A 5,574-nucleotide genomic window follows, 5' to 3' on the forward strand; every position below is an offset into this window, starting at 1 on the left:
CTGGAGCATCTACCTGGTTCTTTAGCAGCATAGCTTAGCTTTAGCATTGGATGGAAACAGAAGGCCTTTGTCACGGCTTCAAACAGGCACCTACAAAGCTTCCTTCAAACAAGATGTGATTAAAGACTGCCATAAACGGCTCCACTTTTACAGCTAAAGGTGGATTTTCTGAACTTCAGGCAGAGTCGGGCTAGCTGTTTCACCCCCCTCTCATTTCCAGTCTTCTGCTTTGGTTAATGAAACCTGCTCCAGCATACTGACTGTAAAGGGTGAAGACTGCTATTGATCTCTTGTCTTACTCCTTCCTGCCAAGTAAGCGTAAAGCCGATGTTAAATGTCAAACTTCCTTAATTAGAAAGCAGTGATCCTTGAATAAACTTTTATTCCTCCCGTGGCACTAACCTGTTTAAACAGGTATCGTGACAGTTGTAGCTGTCACTTCACAAAAGACTCTTAACTAGAGTGATCGTTGGTGCTTTCAACTTGACTCTATATTTTCAGTGTTGTGCACTCTAACAGTGACCTCTGCTCATTTCGAGCTCCATATGAACATTTCCCTTGCTCTCTCCTGTAGTTTGTGTTTTGTTCAGTCCTTTTCTCTCTTCTCTTTCCGTCCTCCCCTCGTTCAGTCATGGGAGACAACTACCCCTCCTTAAACTTTGCTGAAGATCTCTTCCTGTTAAAGAGCCCCTTCTACACACCGTCACCAAGGACTGCCTCGTGCTGTGGGGCCGGTATTTTTGTCATATACTGTTGCTCTAAAAGAAATGATCTAGTTAAGATTTTCTTATGTGTTTTCAGCTGTTTCTGAATTATATATTGAATCAATATTAAACCACGACAAAAACTTCAATGTGTGTATAAGAAGCAGCTGGTTATGGTGACTGAAGATTCTGTCGTGCCTCAAATTTCAGGATCTGCAACCCAGATCGTGTGGTGAGACAACCCAACCCAAATGCAGATACTGAGGCGTGAGTGAGGTGGAACAGAAGGCGAACCATTTATTGCAGGTCGATAATCGAAATACATGAAGAACTGCAAACACGGCGTGAACGTAACAGACGACCTGACTAAGACTGAATGACAGCTAAACATATACAGTGGCTTGCAAAAGTATTCGGCCCCCTTGAACTTTTCCACATTTTGTCACATTACAGCCACAAACATGAATCAATTTTATTGGAATTCCACGTGAAAGACCAACACAAAGTGGTGTACACGTGAGAAGTGGAACGAAAATCAGACATGATTCCAAACATTTTTTACAATTAAATAACTGCAAAGTGGGGTGTGTGTAATTATTCAGCCCCCTTTGGTCTGAGTGCAGTCAGTTGCCCATAGACATTGCCTGATGAGTGCTAATGACTAAATAGAGTGCACCTGTGTAATCTAATGTCAGTACAGCTGCTCAATGACGGCCTCAGAGGTTGTCTAAGAGAATATTGGGAGCAACAACACCATGAAGTCCAAAGAACACACCAGACAGGTCAGGGATAAAGTTATTGAGAAATTTAAAGCAGGCTTAGGCTACAAAAAGATTTCCCAAGCCTTGAACATCCCACGGAGCACTGTTCAAGCCATCATTCAGAAATGGAAGGAGTATGGCACAACTGTAAACCTACCAAGACAAGGCCGTCCACCTAAACTCACAGGCCGAACAAGGAGAGCACTGATCAGAAATGCAGCCAAGAGGCCCATGGTGACTCTGGACGAGCTGCAGAGATCTACAGCTCAGGTGGGGGAATCTGTCCATAGGACAACTATTAGTCGTGCACTGCACAAAGTTGGCCTTTATGGAAGAGTGGCAAGAAGAAAGCCATTGTTAACAGAAAACCATAAGAAGTCCCGTTTGCAGTTTGCCACAAGCCATGTGGGGGACACAGCAAACATGTGGAAGAAGGTGCTCTGGTCAGATGAGACCAAAATGGAACTTTTTGGCCAAAATGCAAAACGCTATGTGTGGTGGAAAACTAACACTGCACATCACTCTGAACACACCATCCCCACTGTCAAATATGGTGGTGGCAGCATCATGCTCTGGGGGTGCTTCTCTTCAGCAGGGACAGGGAAGCTGGTCAGAGTTGATGGGAAGATGGATGGAGCCAAATACAGGGCAATCTTGGAAGAAAACCTCTTGGAGTCTGCAAAAGACTTGAGACTGGGGCGGAGGTTCACCTTCCAGCAGGACAACGACCTTAAACATAAAGCCAGGGCAACAATGGAATGGTTTAAAACAAAATATATCCATGTGTTAGAATGGCCCAGTCAAAGTCCAGATATAAATCCAATCGAGAATCTGTGGCAAGATCTGAAAACTGCTGTTCACAAACGCTGTCCATCTAATCTGACTGAGCTGGAGCTGTTTTGCAAAGAAGAAGAATGGGCAAGAATTTCAGTCTCTAGATGTGCAAAGCTGGTAGAGACATACCCTAAAAGACTGGCAGCTGTAACTGCAGCAAAAGGTGGTTCTACAAAGTACTGACTCAGGGGGCTGAATAATTATGCACACCCCACTTTTCAGTTATTTATTTGTAAAAAATGTTTGGAATCATGTATGATTTTCGTTCCACTTCTCACGTGTACACCACTTTGTATTGGTCTTTCACCTGGAATTACAATAACATTGATTCATGTTTGTGGCTGTAATGTGACAAAATGTGGGAAAGTTCAAGGGGGCCGAATACTTTTGCAAGCCACTGTACATACACATGAGGGTGACAAGGGAAAAGAAACACACGGGGAACACAGCTGGGACGAATTAGGCACAACGAGACAGAAGACACACTGAACACGGAACGCAAGACTATCACACTAAAACAGGAAATGATGGAATGCAAGTCACATGAGCTAGACACAGGAGTGGAGGAAACAGACGAGAGACATGACGGACTGGGGAACGAGGATAAACATGATAGACGGGGAAGAAAAGGGGAAGCATGAAAACGAGAGGAGGAGACGGGACAGAGGGAGAGCGAGGGAACGAGAGGGACACGAAGGGAGACGCAAAGGACACGACACTATCAACAACATGGTGGGGAGACGCAGTGATGGGAGGAATCTAAACAGACAAAACTAAATATATAATATAAAATAACTGAAGCTTTAACTTTTAAAGTTAGAACAAAGAGGTTCTCACTCATAGAAAAGGTTTTTAAATACATCACAAACCAGTAACAGTTCTAAAACTTAAACTTAACCAGTTGTCCTGTCAAAAAAACATACAGTACAGTTTAAAGCACCTTGAGAAGCCTGTGGTTGTAAACTGACATTAATATGTTATTATATAAAGCAAAGTAAATTGCAGTAAACTATCTCCAGGGCCTCGGTGCAGCCCTCATCACATCTGCCATCTTAAATAAGCTGTTTTTTATGCCACATTCTCGCTCGGATGTTGGAATGAGTTAGTGCGTTCCAGTAGTAAATTCGGAAAAGTGTGAATAACGGTGTTAATAGTGGAGCCATTCATGCATCACTAGCGACACAGCACAATTGCAGCACATTCATGGATAGAGCCTGATCAGTGGTCTGCGCTTATTTAGCAAGTCACAGATACACAACAATGGCGGACAGATTACTGCTGCCATCTTGAACTGTTATCTCAGAGTTGGTGGGGCTCCTCCGAGTTTGTCACGGGTTGCCAGGGCAAGCCGTGTGGGAATTATTTAGGACCAAAATGCGGCAGCTCTAGTGCAAGTGAGTTTATTAAACAGAAGTAGATACAAACAGAAATGGCAAGGGTGAGCATGGAACTAAGAAAACCTAAACTGGGCAAAAGCTTTCCAGCTTGGAAAACCCAGTTGGGTGTTATTCCAGACTAAAGTTCCAACTGGGAACCCAAAACTTCTGGCTTAATCTGAAACTCCCATTGGCTCCCTCGACTCTCTCTTTAAACCAGCTTTCTTATGATTGGCTGACCCTCATGAAGCAAAGATTCAAATAGCAGGTGGGTGGAGCTTCTGTGTGTCCAAGATAATAATGTATACTCGAATGATTCCCGTGGGGAAATTTCTCTCTGCATTTAACCCATTCACTCAGTGAAGCAGATGACCTGCTCTGACATCATGCAGATAGAAAAGTAGAAAAAAACCTGTGGAGCTGAGTGTTTATAACAGTCTGAGCGATTACCAGCACATCCACTGGTCTCGTTATTTCACGTTTAACATGAGCGTGAACTATTGTAACAGGGTGTGTATGACAGAAAATAAATCATAATGGGTCCTCTTTGAAAGACAGTTACACCCTTCTCATGTTCCCTGATAGTCTCTGACTTCGTTGAACCTTTGCAGCTGAAGCCGAACACTTTACAGCCAGCCATAACTTTGCTGACATTTCCTGGAGATCAGATTTATTGGCTCACATAATTAAAACAGCTGGCGTCACGTGCAGCAGCAGTGCTACCTCCTGCCCTGTAACGACTGTCGGCGAGTGACGGATTGGACACCGAAACGTGACACCGAGGCCCAAAACAAACACGCACGCCGTAAATCTCCACAGCATCAGGGTGACATGGCCGATGCACATCAATGAACAGACCGAGCACAACGCAGATTTACTGCAGGGAGACAGAAATCATTTCTCAGGCCCAGCATTAATCTCATTCTGCAGCATGTACACAATTTTAATGTCACTGTGCAGATAGCATGTGTTTCTTTAATCCAGATTTAATACTGGGTCTGGTGGATACAGGCGTAGAGTAGCCAGGGTAAAACTGCTAAAGCTGAAGCTTTCCTCTGTAATGAACAGATATGACCTACGTGCTTTATCCTCAGTGTGCTCGAACACATCGTTAGTGACTGCAAAAGTTATTACAACCAGAACAGCCACCGTGTGCTAAATTAGTTTTCTGTTTTTTGCTTTTTCCTCCAGGAGAACAGGTATGAGTCTACAAATGCAGGACTCAGTACACAACGCAGTTAAAGGTCTTCTCTAGTGCTGTGCTGAGACGATGGATCAGGGCCACTCAGGACAATAATAAGTGGAAAAAAGATTGATTAGGTCACAGGTGTCAAACTCCAGTCCTCAAGGGCCGACGTCCTGAAACTTTTCCATGTGTCTCTGCTGCAACACACCTGGATAAAATTAGTAGGTCATTAGTAAGACTCTATAGAACTTGGCTGCATGCTGAGGTGGGAATTCAGCCATTTGATTCATGTTACAGCAGCTCATGAGTGAATGAACATGGTGCAATAAAAGTACTTTAGAAGTACATTTTTCCAAAAACTTAAATTTATTTAAATTTACTTGAGTAGGGTTAGAGGTTGCCACTTCAGCATGCAGTCAAGTCTTGCTAATGACCTAATTTTATTCAAGTGTGTTGCAGCCAGTGATGACCAGTAATGTGTTACAAGCAACGCGCTACTGTAATGAGATTACTTTTTTCAAGTAACGAGTAAAGTAAGGGATTACTATTGCTAAAACGTTAATTAGATTACTGTTACTTTCCCATAAGCACGCTGCGTTACGAAACCGTGATTTTGTTTTCGAGAGTGTCTCATAACAATGACGTATGAGCGTGTGACGTTCATGGTAACAGACGTGTGCAGATCAACAATGGATAATATATCGAGTGCAGGA

Source organism: Oreochromis niloticus, linkage group LG18 (genome assembly GCF_001858045.2).
Source record: "Oreochromis niloticus isolate F11D_XX linkage group LG18, O_niloticus_UMD_NMBU, whole genome shotgun sequence".
Taxonomy (NCBI): Eukaryota; Metazoa; Chordata; class Actinopteri; order Cichliformes; family Cichlidae; genus Oreochromis; species Oreochromis niloticus.